This window comes from Pipistrellus kuhlii, unplaced genomic scaffold (assembly GCF_014108245.1).
Source record: "Pipistrellus kuhlii isolate mPipKuh1 unplaced genomic scaffold, mPipKuh1.p scaffold_m20_p_4, whole genome shotgun sequence".
In the NCBI taxonomy this organism is placed as follows: domain Eukaryota; kingdom Metazoa; phylum Chordata; class Mammalia; order Chiroptera; family Vespertilionidae; genus Pipistrellus; species Pipistrellus kuhlii.
Genome location: NW_023425540.1, coordinates 73,618,693 through 73,637,233, shown reverse-complemented (window position 1 = coordinate 73,637,233; position 18,541 = coordinate 73,618,693). Strand labels below are relative to the sequence as shown.

The 18,541-nt window shown below is 58.1% G+C and overlaps 1 protein-coding gene across 9 annotated transcripts in view; it reads right to left on the bottom strand.

Annotated features, from left to right (window-relative positions):
• CLIP2 (CAP-Gly domain containing linker protein 2) overlaps positions 1 to 16,594 on the bottom strand; it is a 64,357-nt gene extending 47,763 nt beyond the window's left edge. For all 9 annotated transcript variants that reach the window (XM_045571202.1, XM_036409283.2, XM_036409279.2 and 6 more), the window contains exon 1: positions 16,451 to 16,594. The gene's annotated coding sequence lies outside the window, so the exon portion shown is untranslated. The remainder of the gene's footprint in view (positions 1 to 16,450) is intronic.
• Positions 16,595 to 18,541: the final 1,947 nt, after the last annotated feature.

Here is an 18,541-nt window from a genome sequence, read left to right as displayed (position 1 = left end):
GCAGCAGTGCCTGCAGCCCGGGAGAGGGACAAGCCGCCCGCCCTGTGGTCTGAGTGCCAGCAGCAGTGCCTGCAGCCCGGGAGAGGGACAAGCCGCCCGCCCTGTGGTCCCGGGCACCTGGGCTGCGGCCCAGGCAAAACTGCCTGCCCACGGTCCCCAGCGGCTGTGGCTGGCCCATGCGAAGCTGGCCCGGGTCCCGGGTGCCTGCAGCTGGCCAGAGGGAGGGAAGCCCGGGTCCCTCCCAGGTCCCAGGTGCCTGCAACCAGCCAGAGAAAGGAATCATGGGTCCTGGATGCAGGGAAGACAGAGGCGGTTCGGTTAGGAACGATCAGGGCAGCAGGGGAGCAGAAAGGGGTGATCAGGCAGGCAGGTGAGCGGTTAAGAGCCAGAGGTCCCGGATTGTGAGAAGTAGCTGGACATTCCCTGAGGGGTCCCGGATTGGAGAGGGTGTAGACCGGGCTGAGGGATTCCCCCCACCACCTCCCACCATGCACAAATTTTGTGCACTGGCCTCTGTATGTATATATAAATTCTAACAGTCCTATATCTGTACAATAGTACAGCACTCAGTAATAAGAAGAAAATACACATACAAAAATATGGATGAGCCTCTACCTACATTAAACTAAGTGAAAGACATCAGAGAGAAAAGAATACATATTGTATGATTCTATTCATATAAAATTTCAAAAGTATAGACAGAAAGCAGATCAGCGGCTGCCTGGTGGTGGGAGCAGGAACTGACTGAAAACACACGTGAGAGAACTTCCTGGGGGGAAGAGATGTTTCTAAAACTGGATTGCGGTAATGGCTGCATAACTGTATGTTTAGATTAAAAGTCATCAAGCCATCTGCTTAAAATGAGTAAATTAAACCTCAACTTAAAATATATACAGTATATATATTTAAAAAATCCTCGCCGAAATCGGTTTGGCTCAGTGGATAGAGCGTTGGCCTGCGGATTGAAAGGTCCCAGGTTCGATTCCAGTCAAGGGCATGTGCCTGGGTTGCGGGCACATCCCCAGTAGGAGGTGTGCAAGAGGCAGCTGATGGACGATTCTCTTTCATCAATGTTTCTAACTCTCTATTCCTCTCCTTTCCTCTCTGTAAAAAATCAATAAAATATATATATTTTTAAAAATCCTCAAAGGGTCTCCATCGTAGTGCGATGACCTTCAGAGCCTTCAGCAGCTCCTGAGTCACACACACGCTTAAGCTTCAGGGCCGTTCACACATGCTGTTCCCGCTACGTGGAATGCTTTTCCCTCAAATGCTGTTCATCTCTTTTAAGCATCTGTTCCAATGTTCCCTTCTCAGATTGCAACTCCTTACCCAGCCCTCCCCACCCTGACCCTGCTTTGTTTTTCTCCACTGCACACAGGCAGGGATTTGGGTCTGTTTTGTAGGCTGTGGTGCCCTTAGTTCTGACAAGGGTGCCTATAGGAGCTCGACAGAGCACCTGTGAGTAAATGTATGATGCTGGCCCATGGCAGGGAAGAGCCCCAGAAGATCCCCCTCGCCTCTGCAGGGCCCACTACTCAGGACTGAGTAGCTTGTGGCCATGGTGTTTCATGTCGCTGGTCTGACCTCTCCACTAGCCAGGGTGCCCTTGGAGACGGTGGCCAGGTATTATATAACTTTGCCCCTGCATTAGAAGCTCCCCAACCGGGTGTGCTGCTGCTGACCACACAGCTGACACTTCCCCGCCTCCCACTCTGCCTGCGCCTCTTCTCCCACCTGCTTCACCCATTCCAACCGCCTGTGAGGACACCTAACCTTATGCCTCCTCCTCCACCTCCTCCTCCAGGAAGTCTCCCAGAATTTTGCCCTACAAAAACCTCAGGACACACACTGAGCTAGGAGAGAAGATACTGTTCTCAGTTGCCTCCTGAGAGCTCGCGGACCACAGGTGGGGCCACAGTCTCTCGAGAACTCGGCCCCTGCATGATGTCTGGCCCAGAGCCCATGATCCGGAAACTCCACGGAGAGCACACGCCTGCGGTGGCCCAGAGGACAAATCCCCGTGGACACGCCTCCCAGGAGAGGCTCCACGGTCGCCCTGATGATCCCAGGAGCCTCCAGTATGAAGAGCCTATTATGCAGCAGGCCCCGCAGGAATGTGGCCTTGTGAGTCCTCACAAGCCCTGAGGGGGCAGCGCTCATCGCAGAGGGAGAGCATCCGGAGCTCAGAAAGTTCAGGGATTCGCCCAAAGTTACATGCAGCTCAGAAACCAGATCCCGTGCGGCCCTCCCCGCACACTGCCCGGCCCAGGCCTGGAATAACGTTTGTGAGACCCTCGGCCTCCGGAGACAGTGTCCACGTGCCTCGTGCCCCGCTGACAAAGGGGAACAGAGGAGCTGGTGGGAGACGAGAAGCAGGACCAGGCAGCACTGACTCAGTCCCAGCCGCCGGCTGAGAGTGTGGGGACGGCCAGGGAGCAGAAGCAAGCAGCCCCCTCCCCACCCCCACCTACCCAGGGCCTCCAGAGCTGGGGAGCATGGGGGAGGGGAGATGAGGAATGATGACGAGGAATGGGGGGGAGGTTTGGGGCAAACTGGCCTTTGTGACTCAGCTCAGTTCCTGGGAGAGAGGAAGAGAAAGGGCTTCTTGGAAAAAGCTAGACACGGTGATAAATTGGTGATACACTGGCCCTTGGCCACACCGCGCTCGGCGGGGGGGGGGGGGGGGGGGGGGGGAGGAGATCAGAGGAAGTGGAGTTAAGCTTCGGGGAGGTCCGAACCCCAGACTCTCAGAGTGGCTGTGGGAGCTTGGCCCAGTGCCTCAGTGTCACCACCTGTGAAATGGGGGGAAAGTCCACAGCCGCCCCTCCGTGCCTGGCACTCAGGGGCTGCTGGGAAGGGCAGCTCCTGTCAGGCTACCGGGATGCCCACACCACCTCCCCCAGGGACTCCGGCCCAGACGATGGGTGGGAGGCGGGAGAGGGCGGGTGGCATTCAGACCAACAGGCCCCCTTTGTGCTGCCCTCAATTACCATTTACTGAGGACAAACCGGCTGCATTTCAGGGTTTCCATTTCAGTTGCTGCCCCCCCCCCCGCCATCACCCCCCCCCCCCAGCCCCGGGAGACGGGGACCGAAGTTTCAGTGCAGATGAGGACCAAGAACTTTCTGCCAAACAGCGGCCCAGGGTGCGGCCCGACGGAAGGACGGCTGTGCCAAATAGGGCAGTGGAAAGCCCATCTCTCCGTGTGCCAGCCTGCCCAGAGGGCGGGCGAGGCGGCCCCCGGAAGGGGGCTCCCGGGTCAGACTGATGGGGGAGCGGGCCTGGCTCCCCGCCAGGGCCTCCGGCCGGGGGGAGGGAGGGGTGGTGTTGGGTAGGACGCTGCTGCTGGCTGAGGCCTCACGGACACTCACCCCGGCAGGGGCAGCTCTGCCTGTGCGGCTCCTCCTTCTCCATCAGGGGCCCTGGAGTCAGGGCTCCATGCTCCCTGCTCCCCTCCTGAGCCTGTGCCCAGAATGCAGGGACTATGTGTCCAGAGGTGAACTGACACCTTGGGGTGGGTGGGGAGGGGGCAGGCTCTGTAACAGGGAGCAGGGAGTGGTGGCCAGAGACTGGGGGCACGTGGAACCAGCCAGGCACAGACCGCACCCCTCCAGGTCAGTTGAACAGCCGAGGATTTGGTGGCTAAACTGTGTGTGGAGGGCGGGACTCAGGGGCTGGAAGGACGGTGATGGGAGGAGAGGGGTCTTCCAGGACCGGCCACCAGGCTGGGGCTACCGGAACTAAAGGGGAGCCCTCATGTGGCTGTGGCATGGGCTCTCCTAGCCTTACCCACTGGGCACCCCAATGCTCACACCTACTTCCAGGCATCAGGCTGGAGGGGTGAGGAGCCATGGGGAACAGAGCAGGTGTGCCCATTAGCAAAACCGCTCTCGCGAGCTGAGGGGGGTGAGGGAGGGAGTGAGGGCACGGAAGCCGCTGTGATAGACAAGGGGCAACAGTGAGGCCTGCACTGTGACAGAGGCAGAGGCTGGAGGGGACGGAGAGGGGAGAGGCTGGCAAACAGCGAGGGACAGGGGAGCCAGGGTTCCAGCAGGTGGCAGAGCCTCTCAGTCTGGGAGGGACCCACTGGGAGGGACCCAAGAGAAAGAAGGCAGGGGCTGGAAGTGCGAGGTGACGGAGGGACCCTGGCGGGGAGGGGGGGAAGGGGAGCATGAAACAAGTTGTGCCCTTGGGGGAGTCCCTGGGGGCAGGTGAGGCTGGGAGAGTGAGGAGCACAGGCCTGGGCACCCACTGGTATGCAATGGGAGAGGCTGCAGAGAAGGAAGAAAGGCATCGCAGGGAGCACACTGAGGGCACCCCAACAACAGAAGGGCAGGAAAGGGCAGCTTTCGAGGAGAGAACGTCCGGCTCGGCCGCTGGGCCTCCCGGCCTTCAGGGAAATGCGCGTCTAAACGCAAGCAGCTCCCATTTCCCACCCAATCAGATGGGCGAAGAGTCAAAAAGCCCGGTGATGCCAAGTGCTACAAAGGCCACGGAGCGAGAGCGTGTGGGCTGGGGGGGCACAGCCTGGGGCAGGAGACCAGCCAGGACCCGGGCCCCGCACCCTGGGGGGCCCCGGCAGGGTGCTCATCGCAGCTCTTCATGCAACAGCCAGGAAGTGCGGGTTTGGGGATGGGAACAGGGCCAAGGGGGGGGGGGAGCAACTGGGGCTTCGTTTCTATTTAAAAGACTGATTTCCTAAGTCCTGCAGGATACACATGGGTGTTCACTGCATGCTCCCTATTCCTTTATCGAACGCCTGAAATAGTTCATACTCGCTTCTTAAACGAAAAACAAGACAGGCACCAGAGGAGGGGAGAGCAGCCAAAACTAGTTTGGCTCAGTGGATAGAGCGTTGGCCCGCGGACTGAAAGGTCCCGGGTTCGATTCAGGTTCGATTCGGGTCAAGGGCATGTACCTTGGCTGCGGGCACATCCCCAGTAAGGGGTGTGCAAGAGGCAGCTGATTGATGATTCTCTCTCATCGATGTTTCTAACTCTCTATCCCTCTCTCTTCCTCTTTGTAAAAAATCAATAAAATATATTAAAAAAAAAAAAAGAGGAGGGGAGAGCAAACAGTCCCCAAACAGGACCCCCACAGGTGCTGGCCATCAGGCCAAAAGTACCCAAACGGAAGCAGAGTTCTTATGTGAGCCTGGCATGGGCTACCCCTAGCCCTGCTCCCCCGGGTCCCCCAGCAGCCATGCCTGCGTTAGAAACCCAGTGCGATCCCAACCCCGGATCCAGCAGAGGCCCCAGGGAAGTGTGTGACTGTCTCCACGAGCCTACTCCCAGCTGGCACCTCCCGCCCGTCCCATCCAGCTTGGAAGGGAGGTTTATTCGGTCTGCATTTGACCGGCACTTAGGAACTTGCACCAGTGGTAACGCTAGAATCCCCAAGCACAAGCAGAGGGCAGGGCAGGGCTGGGACGGGCTCCCTCGAGTCCTGCCAGCTTGAGTCAGAAGCCAAAGCCCTGAGCCTCAGGCTAGCGGCCCCTCCAGCCAGGGAGAGCCAGGAAGATGGCGGTGCCTATCTGCCAAGGCCCCTGTCCCAACACCCACCCTCAGCTCACTCTGGGCCAGTGAAGCCTTGTGGGGAGCTGCAGCCAGGGCCATACACGCTCAGAACACTCGCCAGCTGGGGTAGGGACAGGGGGCCCCAGAATGGGGTGGTGGTGGACCCTGCTTGGGGTCCCAAGTTGCCCTAGGAGTACCAGGGGGCCTGGCAGCCATCCAGAGCCAGCCATTCCTTACCTTGGGAGAAGGGACCCTCCCAAGCCTCAGAGCTGAGCTGGGCTCCAGCAGCAGATGGGGCTTGGAGAACGGGAGGGAGCTGGAAGGACGGTGTGGCAGAGCAGAGCACACTGTGCCAGCAGCGTGGACGAGAGCACAGGGACGCTCATGGTCTACCAGGGAAGGACAGACCAGCCCAATGCCCCATCTGCTCCGGCACCTGCAGCTGGGACACAAGTGTGTCCAGCGTCTGGCTCCGGTCCCACAGGCTCCCCATGGTCACAGCCTCCGAGCTCAGGGCTGCAGCTCCACTCTGTAAAGTCAGCACCTCCCCTGTCCTGCCAACAGCCTGGGGCCACTGCAGAGCCCGGGAACAGCCAGTGCAGCCTGAGCTGGACACACGGGACTTGACCACCTTCCCTCGGGTTTGGAGGAATCCTGTCTCCCAGCCAAGAACAAAGGGGATCAAGGCTGTGTCAGGTGTAGGGAGGGGAAGGAAGGTCATCAGTATATTCCCCTGCCTTATGCAGGTGCACGCCTGTGCATACACACACACACACACAGCTGGTAAGTTTCCGAACTACACTATGGCCCAAGAGCCATAGGCCTGCCAATCACACAACTGCAGCCCTCCTGCCCCTGGCCCAAGATGCTGGTGAGGCGTCAGCCTGGCTCTGACAGGTGGAGTCTCCCACCTTTCCCAATGGAGAAAGGCTTGGGAACAACACAGTTCACATTGCCCTCTGACCCAGCTTTATTCCCATTTCAAAGAATGAGAAACTGAGGCCCAGCGCAGACTCGCCCAAGGTCACAGAGCAAGTGAACGGCACACTGAGGTCCAAGTCCCAAATGAAGAAACCTGTGTGGGGCAAGGGGATCCCTGCTGAGAGGACGCCAGGACAAGGGAAGGAATGGACTCCCGTGTCCTGCCTCCCAGGCCAGGAGAGTGACCCAGTAGTGCGTCCCTCATGACGGCCCATCCCCTTCGGATTTCTGTGGCAGCTCCATCCAGCACCTCTAGACCAGGGGGCTGCAGGAAAGCCACCTCATCTCCTGGGTTCTGTCCAACTCAGCCTGCACAAGTAACCAAAAAGGACCTGTGGGCAAAGAAAGGTCTTTAGTAAGTGGTGCTGGGTCAACTGTGTAGCCAGCCTGATCCTCCTGGCAGAATAATGCCCCCCCCCCCCCCAGTAACGGCCCCCTCACAACTTGTGAACGTGTCTACATGGCAAAGGGCAATACGTTACTGGTGGAATGAAGGTTGCTAATGAGCTGCCCTGAGATGGGAAGATCATCCTGTAATATCCAGGCAGGTGGATAACCAGAGAGATGGCAGTGTGCAAAGGACGCAGTCCAGCATTGCTGACTTTGAAGACGGAGGCAGGGGCCACCAGCTGAAGAACGCAGGCCGTGTCTAGAAGCTGGAAAAGGCGAAGAAACAGACTCTTCCCTTGAGCCTCTGAAAGAAGGAGGCCCTGCTGACATCCGGACGGTAGCCTGAGGTCCATTTCAGACTTCCGACCTCCAGAATTGTAAGATGCTGTTTTAAACTACTAAGTGTGAGCCCGGCTATAGTGGCTTAGTGGATTAAGCATTGACCTACGAACCAAGAGGTCCTGGGTTTGATTCCAGGCAGGGCACATGCCTGGGTTATAGGCTTGATCCCCAGTAAAGGGCGTGAAGAAGGCAGCCAATCAATGATTTGCTCTCATCATTGATGTTTCTATCTCTCTATCTCCCTCTCTTCCTCTCTGAAATCAATAAAAATATATTTCAAAATGAATAAATAAACTCCAAAGAGTGTGGTCATTTGTTATAGTAGCAAAAGGAAAGTAATAAACTTATTTCACATCACACATACAGATCAATTCCTCGTGGACAGCAGATCTGAAGGAGAAAGTTAAATTGATCCAGTCTTTAGAAGACATGGAAGACTTCATAACATTGGAGTAGGCACAGATTCCTTAAACAGGACACAGGAAGTGCTAGAGATAAGGGAAAGATGGATGGATACATTGGACAAGATGAGCTTCTGTGCATCAAGTGAAACCACTGAGAGAAGGGGGATGGGAAAGCCACAGAGGAGGAGAAGACATTGAAAACTCCTGGATTCTACAAAGGACTCACATTCAGAATAGAAAGAGAACTCTGCCAAGCCACGTTTGAAAACCAGCAAAAGCACTTCACAACAACAGGGTATCCAAAAGACCAATAAACAAGTCCACCTCTAGTAGTCATCAGGGTAACACCATACATGCGCCAGCCTGTGTAACAACAGAAATGTGTACACATGTGTACCAAAGACATGTTCTTTTCCTATATTCCCAAACTGAACATAACCCAAATATCCACCACCATGAGAATGACTCAATAAGTTGTCATTCAGTCATGTGTGTAAATAAAGTTACACAATTGAATTAAACACAGCGATGAGAATGAATGAACTGCAGCCACAGGTAACAATGTGGGATTATAATCTGGAGTGGGGAAAAGCTGGAAATACAGTAGTGCATGGAGTATGATTTTATGCTTCCATTTAAAATGAAGTTCAAGGGCAGGCAGCGTGTATTTATTGATGGCGTTGGAAATCAGGGAAGGGGTCATGCTGGGCCAGGCATAGTGACTGGACGTAATAACAAGAGGGGCTTCTGGGAGCTGGCAGGTTCTGATGCCGGGTCTGGCTGCTGTTTCAGTCATTACACAAGCAGTGCGCTGAGGACAGGGGCACCCTTCTGTGCGGAGGTTGTACTGCAATGAAAAGTTTTAAAATTTTTCCTGGGAAGGAGTGGAGGACGTAGGGATGGTCCTTGCTGCTCCAGGACCTTCCCTCCCATCAGACTGGCCCCGCTGGTGGCACCTAACCATGTGGACCTACTTGAGCGTCCGCCTCTCCACAGTTCTGTGAGCTCCCTGGGGGAGGCCCGAGCCCCTTGGACTTCAAGGGCCCAGAGCGTGGCCCTCAGGGGTGCTGCACTCACTGAACAGCCTGCCCAGGCACCAACCTCCCCAAAGAAGGTCAGGAGTCAGCACAGGGCCTCCTTCCGCACAGCAGCCTTCCCCTGCAGCGGGTGGGAAGGCTGAGCCCACCGAGGTCCCGGCTTGGCCCCTGTGTGGCATGAGGGGCCCAGCCAGCTCTGGGTGGAGCGGTAAATCAAGGCCCACAAGAAAGGGCCAGGCGGTGGCAGCCTGGAGAAGGCATGACCCAGCCAGGGGGGTGAACCAAGACCGGGGCACCATCTACATCTCCAAAGGGCAACCCAAAGCTGCAGGAAGGCAGAGGAAGGAAGTGTAGAAAAGGGGTCTTGATGACACACATGCGGTGAGTCACTTGCAAGCCCTCTAAGTTATGTGGTGGTTGTTTTTTTGCTTCCAGAAAGGCAACCCCTGCCTTCCATTATCCCCAGCCACCAAATTCTGGCAGAATGCCCAACGCCTATCCACACCCATACAGACTGTTCCATCTCCAGCCTTGACACATGCTGTGCCCTCTCCCTAGAGGGCCCTTCCTCTCAGCCTCTGGCACACCCCTCCACTGTCACTGGCAGCAGCTTAGGGGGCAGGTTCTTTGCCTATCTTGTTCACAGCGGGGCTCTCGGTACCTAGGACAGCGCCTAGCACACACACAGCTCAGAAAGTTTGACCGACAGACAGTGAATGAATGGAAATGCCCTCCTCCGCCACCCTTATCCTCCTCACGTTCAGTTGAAGGCCCACGGCAGATTGTTCACACACCCCCTCCCCCCCCTCCCCCCGGCACTCACCGGCTGGCCTGAAGCCATGTCTGGGAAGGACAGAGAGGAGCAATACAAGGTTCTAGCGGCTCGCATCCTGCAGAAAGGCCAGCACCCAGCACATCTGACGCCCTCAGCACACAGGGTGCTCACCCGCTACGGGTCCCACCAGCAGAGAGGCAGTAAGCCCCCACCACTAGAGGGGGTTGAGCAGAGACCAAGGCCTGCTCTAGGAGCAGGGTCCTGCTCCAGGCGGCACAGCTGCCACAGGAAGCTCTCCCAAACTCATGCAACTGTTATTACTGTCAACCTCCACCTCCCAGGGCCAGCCCGCCATAAGGCCAGGGCGCCGGTGCCCACACCTCTCCCTGTCAAGGGCTCTGCTTCTTCACTGTCCTTGCCTCTGCGCTTGTGTGCTCGGGGTGGGATGAGACCCTCCCCCTGCTGAACTGCTCAAGCGTCAGCAGCTGCAGGCCTATCATGTTTGTTCTGCTCCAGGCACCGGTCTAACCGCTTTTATAAAATTAACCCACTTAATCTGTGCAACAGTCCTGGGAAGATACTATTAGGAGACCCAATTTACTAATGGGGAAACTGAGGCCCAGAGAGGTCAAGCCACTTGCCCAGGGTGATGCAACTGACGAACGGCAGAGGTCTCATGGGAACTCGGGCCCCCTGGCCACGAGCCTGCGCTCTGAACCACTTCTCTTTACTTCCTCAGAACCAAGACCAACTCTCCTCCAGGAACCCAGGTCGGGGGATGGGGATGGGGGTGGGAGAGACAAGGGCAAAGATTTAGGCGAAAGGTTATGAGGACAGCCCACGGCCCCTCAGTGCCAAGGCCACAGTCTGCAGCACTCCTGCCCGCTGCCCTGGCCCTCACCTGCCCTGGCCTTGTTTCCTGAGCCCTGCATTTCAGCCCCCCTAAATTCCTCAGAACTCCTTAGACACCCTACCAGTGTTTCCCAAACTTTTGACATATGTGTACCCCTTCTATAATTTCTGTAACGCTGAGTACCCCTCGTACTCATGAGAACGTAGAATTAGGTGCAGCTAAGCACGGTGCAGTGCATATCCCCAGCAAACTCCGGTGCAACGCGTACCCCCACCAAACTCTTCCCGTACCCCTGGGCGTACGCGTACCACACTTTGGGAAACACTGCCAGTAGGGCCTACACCATCTGCCAGGAATGCCTCTAGTACTTCTCTTCTATCCCTTAGCCAACTCCTGAGGTCAAGTGGGTGCGCACAGTCCTGTATCAGACCCCCCACACCGCCTCGCAAGGTGGGGGTTCTCGGGGCAGGGACCAGTCTGGCTCCTGGTTCACAGGGTCTCGTCCACCTCTGGAGCCCATGAGACACTGGAGCGGCTGGCTGCAGGCAGCAGCCCGGCCACAGCTGCTGGCTGGACGCTCCAGGAGGAGGATTAGAAGGATCAGAGGCGGCTGTTGCCCTCCCTCCCACCCTCTGCATCCTGGACATCTGTCTGTCCCAGGACCACACCATCCAGCTCTACTTGGCGGTGCTATCCCTCGCTCAGGCCGTTGTTTTATACACAGCGTGGCCTTACACGAGCCAGGGTGACGCTACAAAGTCCCCCTCAGGTCCAGCCGCTGGAAAGCTCAGGGTCCGATCACCTCCAACAGAGGGTGCCAAGGCCCCTTTGGGCATCATTTGGCTTTTGCTACCCTGCGTTCCCATCTAGTTACACTGCGTTTATCTTTGCAAATCACCTCAAGTCCTTTCTGGAATCAGACAGCGTCCACACGTGACCCTCTCGGATGTCTCCCCTCCTCCGTTCCCAGCTCCCTGAGCCCAGCACCACCTCCGGCCTGAAAGAAGCTGAGTGTCCGCTGAGTGGCCGAAGTACAAACAAGCGAATTTATGAAGGGAACAGCCTACGTGTGAAAAGGACCTGGGCAGAATCAGGACAGAGGGCAGCCCCAAACCCAAATGTTCCTCCTTTCCTCATCACAGGCCCTACAACCAGACGCAGACATGGCTCCTTCCTGAGCCTTCCCACCACCCTCCTTCCCTTTCCTCCTCTGCCCTCGGAAGGCCTCCTCACTCCCCCAGCTCACCCTCCTTCCAGACACAGCCCAGTCCTAGTCCTCCAAGGAGCCCAGGCCCCCTCACCGGCCCTGGACCTGAGTATCTCCCAGAACAACCTGCAACCCCGCCAGGGCATGACCCTTCCACCCTGGCCCTCCAATGCTCCTCAGAGGCGCTGATCTTGTTTCCATTTCCAATTGGGTGCTGACGTCTTCCTAACTCAGTAGAAGCTTCTCAAAGGCAGGGTCCAAAGCTGAAGTGCACTGTGCTCCCTACACCCTGAGAGGCAGGGGCATCCTCACCGGAGGACAGCTTTTCATTGATTTTAGGAAGAGTGGAAAGGAGGGGGAGAGAGTCAGAGAGAGACTGGGCTGCCGGGGATCGAGCTTGCAGCCGAGGGATGTGCCCTTGATGGGAATCGAACCCGGGACTCTTCAGTCCACAGCCTAGCGTTCTACCCACCGAGTCAAACCAGGTAGGGCTGAGAGGCTGGTTTCTGCACAGCCACCCACCCATCCTCGATGCCCCATGTTGGGGGCGAGGGTGGGGCACCCCAGGGAAGAGCTGGGCCCAGGGAGGGTCCAAGCAGGAGATCAGCCCTGGACACCCACAGGACGGCTGTCACCACAGGGAGGGGAAGCTGGCAGACCAGGCACTCCTTGTGAGCCTGAAACCCCACCCTCTCGGGGCAAAGAGGGCAAAAAGGCAAAGACGGAAGTGGAAGAGGAGTGGGAGTCTTTCTGGCTGCAGCTGGGGTCAAAGGTAAAATTCCAGGGACGGAGCAAGGGCTGCTCAGTGAAGACGGAAGCCAGCAAGTGGACAGGGCCCCGCATTTAAGCCTCGTTAAGAAAAACCACCTGCCGTGCTCTGCTTTCCATTCAGAAGGGAACCGTTTCGCTCTCATTCCGAAGCGCTTCATTCTGAAACCATGGGTTTTGTATTACTGTGTCTGTGTGCTGACCCTGGCAGCGCGGCTCAGAGCAGGGAGTGGGGGGACAGGGCAGGCCCTACACTGGAAATAGGAACCCGAAGGGAGGCGCCTCCTCAGCTCCAAGCCAGGGCCCCGGAGACGCATGAGGCACAGCCATCCTGTCCTCCCGGGAGATCAGCAAACTCCAGTTTCTCCCAAGGAATCCCAGTGCCAAGGGGCGGAGGCCCACACTTCGTGTCCTGTGGCATTTTGGTAAATCAGCTGTGGGTGTGCCTCCTCCATCATACCATGAGCTCTCAAGGAGGGTGAGACCCCATTTGCCCACCCTTCCCCAGAGCAAACCATGCATCATAAACCACACAGCGGACACTGTAGCATCTGTGCCCAGCACTGCCCCCCACCCCGTCCTAGAGGCCACAGGGTCTGCCTCCCCCGGCTGAGTGGACAGGGCGGACACAGTCACCCAGGCCGGGCCAATTGGTTTCTCTGGCACCCCAAGACCAAGGGCAGTGCTCCTGGGAGGTCCCGTGGCCTCAAGCGGAAGCCACTATATGGGGCAGCCACACCAACAAGCCAGAGACAGCGAGCCCACAGGGAGAGAGGGGACAGATGCCCGGGAGAGGTGGAGAAGACGAAACCACAGCGGAGAGAGGAAAGCCGGAGGAAGGGTTGCTTGCCAGCTTCCCGAGTCCTGGGGGAGCCAGGCTGCCTGCAGTTGTTTGCTACAAAGTGCCCTTCCCCTCCTCTCAACGCTCCTTTCACTTAACCTGATTGGAGGAGGTATCTGACCCTGGCAGCAAAACGGTCCCAGAGAGGTGGTCAGAGCCTGCTCCCCTTCCCGATCAAGGGCAGGCCCGCCCATCAGCAAGCCATGCCCACTACCCAGTGTACAAGGTGAGGCCGGTTTGGGTAGGGCCAGCACCAGATAGCATGCTGGGAAGGCAAGGCACCGCCGGCCAGGGCCCTGAGAGTCGGAGAGCAGTTGGACTTTGGACTTGAGCAAATGAGGTGGAGGAGTCTGAAGACAGCATGGCCAAATCGTGCTTTCAGGTCAAATGGCGAAGGTGGCGTGTCTTCTAGGTACACAGTAGGTGCCTAACAAATGCATGGAGGGCAAACAGGAAAACCTCTCTCTGCCTGGATTTCCTCATCTCTAAAAACAGGGAATGTGATGAAGATGTCCAAAAACTAACACATTTAAAGAGCTCAGAAAAGGTCCTAGCATACACTCAAATGTACTGTGTTTTATTTTAAACCTACACATAGACCGATGTTCTCCCCTCAAGAACCCTCGGCCAGATGCTATGGTCAGAATATTTGTGTCTCCCAAATTCATACATTGAAGCCTAATGCTGAATGTGATGGTATTAGGAGGTGGGGCCTGTGGGAGGTGATTAGGTCATGAGGATGGAGCCCTGATGAATGGGATTAGTGCCCTTCTAAGAGAGACCCCCACAAAGCTCCCTGGCCCCTTCCACCATAAGATACAAGGAGATGGCTGCAACCTGGAAGAGGGCCTTCACCCGACCATACTGGCAGCCTTCCAGCCTCCAGAACGGTGAGAAATAAGTTTCTGTTGTGTAAAAGTCTGCAGTATTTTGTTAAAACAACCGGGACGACGGTGGCAGGGAACCAGGGGGGTCAAGACGAAGCTCCCCTCCTCTAGGCAGAGAAGCAGAGGTAGAGTAGATGGCATCAAAAGGGAAAGGTCAATCTTTAGGGCGGCAGGGCCAGGGACGGAAGGTCAAAGGGGAACTGTCCCTACATGTGGACCAGAGTGGAGGGAACACGGATGGCTAGAGCTGTGGGGATGGTGGCCTTCCCATTGCTAAGGGAGGGTACCAGAGAGGAGGGCTGATGGGGAATGGAGGGAAGGAGGCTGCAGTGAGGCAGAGAACAGGGCCTGGGCAGGGCTAATAGACAGGACTACCTGACAGTGGACAAACAGATGAAGAGGGAATAAGCGTGTTTGTGTGTGTGTGTGTGTGTGTGTGTGTGTGTAGAATGTAGGGCCATCAGGCACAGCCACAATAACATTATAACATTGGCCATGTCTCCATCAAGTGAACATACTTCACACACATCGATTCAATTCTCTCAATAACCCTAACAGGTAAATAGCATGAGTAACCTCGTTTTTATAGATGGGAAAAATGAGGCAGAGAGGTATAGTGATTTGTCACTGGTAGGTGGCAAAGCTGGCACTTGAACCCAGGCTCTCGGGGCCCGAGTATCTGAACTCATAACCACTTCAGTGAACAGGAGATGCTGGAAAAGAATCGGTGCCCCAGGGTGAATCCCCAACTTGGGATTTCAGGATCTGGGTGCAAAATTCTAGGCAGCATCTTCCCAGCCTGCTGGGCGGCCCTGGGGGCTTGCAGGGGCACCCCTGAGTGCCTAGCTTCCCACAGGCGCCCTCTGTCAGGCTCTTCTGCCTCTGAAACTCCTCTCCATCTCTAACCCCTCCACAGAGATGCAGCCCACCACCCCTTGAGGGCCAGGCCTGCGGGTGAAAGCATCCCAGCTCACCCCTCTTGGAGGAAGGCATCTGAGGGGCCGCACCGGGGAAAGTAGAAAGGACAAGACAATCCCTTCCCTCAGCGGAACTCGGCTGCCTCGAACCCCACGCCCCTCACCTAAATCCTTCACTGCCCCCCTAACCCAGCAGCTACCAGGACTCCTGCCCCCTTCTCTGACTCCAGGCCCTGCCCAGGCCATGTCCCTGCCTGAAGCCCATTTGGCATCGTGGCAGCAAACTTCTGCAATGGGCTCCATCAAGTTTCCTCTCCACCCCACCCTCCATGTACCCCACCCTCTGCGTGTCCCTCCTCTGCCCCCAGCTCCCCCACCACTTCGCTCCGTGATGGGCGGTGATCCCTAGTGGCAGCGATGCCCCCAGACCTGGGTACCTGCCAGCCCCTGGCACAACTGGGCCAGGTGACAGCAGCGGGGTGAATGAGGAGTTCATTGTTTACATTACAACTGGTGGGGAGTGTGAGGCACACACGCGAGATGAGGCAGCCCCACGTGGTGCTCCCAGTACCCCGCTCCAACTGTCAGCAGGCGGAGGCCAGGCCACTAGCCTCCTTGGGCATCCTACAAGGGTGAGGACAGCCAGCACCCCCTCATTTGGACTCCCATTTCTCACCCAGAAGGGAGAGGTAGGATCTCAAAGATTGGGGGATGGGCCGCTGTGTGTGTGTGTGTGTGTGTGTGTGTGAGACGCCCCACAAGGTGCCCCTCTGCCCATCGTCTCCAGGGAGGGGGTGGGGCTAGAGCCAGCGTGGCAGTGCCCAGGCAGCACCCGCCCCACCCAGGCCCCGCCTGAAGGGCCCCGAACGGGCGGGTCCTGGAGGCCCAGCGAAGCATCCTCGGTGGCGGCTGCGGCCCCTCCCTCTGGGAAGGGCAGAAAATCTGCTGCCTCACCAGCCACCAGCGCCAGCTTAAGGGGGGTTGGGGGGGAGACACCCCCTGCGGGAAGCCGCCCTGCCCCAGTCTCCCCCTAACCTCCTCTGCTAGGCACTTCAACCAAGTTTTGCAAAGGGCATCAGCCAGGCGCTTCTCCCAGACCCCGGGTCTGCAGAAGGGGGCTGGGAGGCCGCGCCCACCAGGATGTGCCCCTCGGGCCGGTGAGCCCAGAGCCCTCGCCCTGCCCTTGGGAGAGGGGATGAGCGCCCTCCCCACGCCCCAGCAGATGTGCCGAACCCCGGTCTGTAGATGGGGGAACGAGGTGCTGACGATGCCCTCGCCACGGGGACGCGCAGCCCGGCCAGCGCCTCCCACCGCCAGAGCACCCCTCCCCGTTCGCAGGCACGGGGAAGTTGGGGTGCATCCCAGGATGGGCTCCGCTCACGCCCACCCACCCGCCCCGGCCGCGCTGCCTCTTCCACGCCCGACGATGTCCCAGGGCCTCTGCCCGGGCTGGGGTCCCCGCCGCCCCCGACCCCTCGGCCCTTTGTTGCCCGGCGAGCCCCCTCCTCCAGGCTGCCCGCTGCGCCTACCTTCGCCCTTCGGCAGCAGGCTGGGCGGCGGGCCGGCGCCGGCCTCCTCCTCCTCCTCTGCGGGCCGCCGCCGCCGCGGGGGGAGAGGATGCTGCGGCCGCTCCCGAGCCCGCCGCCACCCCGCCCCGCCGAGCCCTGCGGCGCCGGACACCGCGATCGCGCCCCGGCCCGGCTCCGTGCCGCGTGTGCCGGCGGCGGGAGAGCAGGAGGAGCGGCCCCGGCAGCCCCGCGCCGCCTGCGCGCCCCTGGCCGAGCCCGGCAGCGAGCGGAGCGGAGCGAGCGGCCCGGCTCCGGGAGGGAACAAAAGGGGCCGGCGCCGGGGAGAGCGCCCGAGGGCGGGGCCGGCGCGGCGGGGGCGGGCGCGCGCGCGGCCTCGCGGTTCTCGGGCCCCGGCGCCGAGCCGGGCCGCGCGCGGGCGGGCGGGAACCGCGGAGAGCCTCCGGGTCTTCTCGCAGGGGTCCGCTTTGGAGGTGTCCCGGTGCGCCCACACCCACTTCGGTGCTGGCCCTCTAGACCCCTTTAATTTAGCCTTGTTCTGCTCACAAGGATGGCCCGGACCTTTGGGAGAGATGGGAGCCTGGGAAGCTGGCGGGGGAGGGACGGGGAGGTTCCAGGAAGCCTTCGCGGAAGAGGTGACTCGCACTGGACAGGAAGAGATGAGGAGGTTGGAACTCCGGATCCTACGGAGCTGTCCTGAGGCCAAAGGGGATGGTGATAAATGAATGACACAGGGTTCTTGGTGATTTGCTCCCAGCACGTCTTTGCAAAAATTGGGTCTCGGAGGCAGATGAACCCTGAGCCCTTCTTCCCTGGGCGGGGTCCAGCCCCCGGAGTGGGGATCAGGGGCTAAGTGGCAGCCAGAGGTAAGGAATAAATGAATCCCAGCACCCATAGGAGCCTGGCTGTGGTTGGCCTCTGTGCTTTTGTGTCCCCTTTCCCCCTTGGTAAACTAACCTCTGAGCCTTGGCCTTGCTGGTTTTTCTACCAGTAATGCTGCCCCCTTCCCCTCTCACACAAATCATCCTTCCCCTTCAGAGCCTGGCTCAGACTCACCTTCGTGTCCCCTAAGCACGGGAACCTGGCTGTATTGGGGGAGGTTGTGATTTCTGCAGTGAGACCGAGGAGGGGAGGGGGGGCACCAGCACAGTCTTGTGTATGTCCACGAAGGTACCCACTACAGTGCCTGGCCCAGGGTGGGCATTCAATGGCACTTGTTAAATGAATAAATTTGCTAAATTGGCATCAGTCATCTTTCCATTGCCTTAGTATCCATAATCCTTGAGAAGTGAATTAACCTCTGAAACACTGTTTCCCCTCCGATAAAGTGAGATAGTGTTTCACTTCAGTTTGGCAAATGTGTAATGGCATAATGATGGAGGCCTGGCACGGGCCAGTCCTGAGGAGGTCCCCAGCTGGTGAGGGTGCAAGACCTGGAGACCAACTGGGGAGGAGGATGCAGAGTGAGCCCTTAGGAGAACCGACTTCCGGAGGAGGTGCCAACCTGATAGAAAAGGAGGGGATCCCAGGTGGGAAGGGGCTGTGTGACCATTGCAACCAAAAGACCAGAGTGACCAGTCGGCCAGTAGCTATGATGCACTGGCCATCAGGAGGAAGACACTCAACACAGGAGCTGCCCCCAAGTGGTCAGTGAGCTCCCACAGCCAACCCCCCCCCCCCAGTCCCTCCCTCAGTCCAGCAGGCCTGGTTTGTCAGCTGCAGACCCCAGCAGGCCCCAGCCAGCCAGGCCTAGGAACACCCCCTGCCCACCTGCATGAATTTCGTGCACCAGGCCTCTAGTTAAGAGATAAGACCAAGGCATCAGACAGTGGTAAGAATCCAGCTCCCTTACCTCCAGCCGATGGCATATTCCCTGGGCCTGTTCCCCCCCCCCTGAAAAATGGAGCTGGTGTTACCCTGCCTCCTAGGGTTGTTGTCAAGGCTGAAGGCGTTAATCTGTGCGAAGGGCTTAGACCAAAGAGTGTCTAATGCACAGTTGACATTCAAAGAGCAAGGTCATAAAGGGACCTTGCATGTTAGAAGCTGGGTTTTCTCTGTGAGCTGGAGATGCCGAACAAGAACCTCTCTCCCACG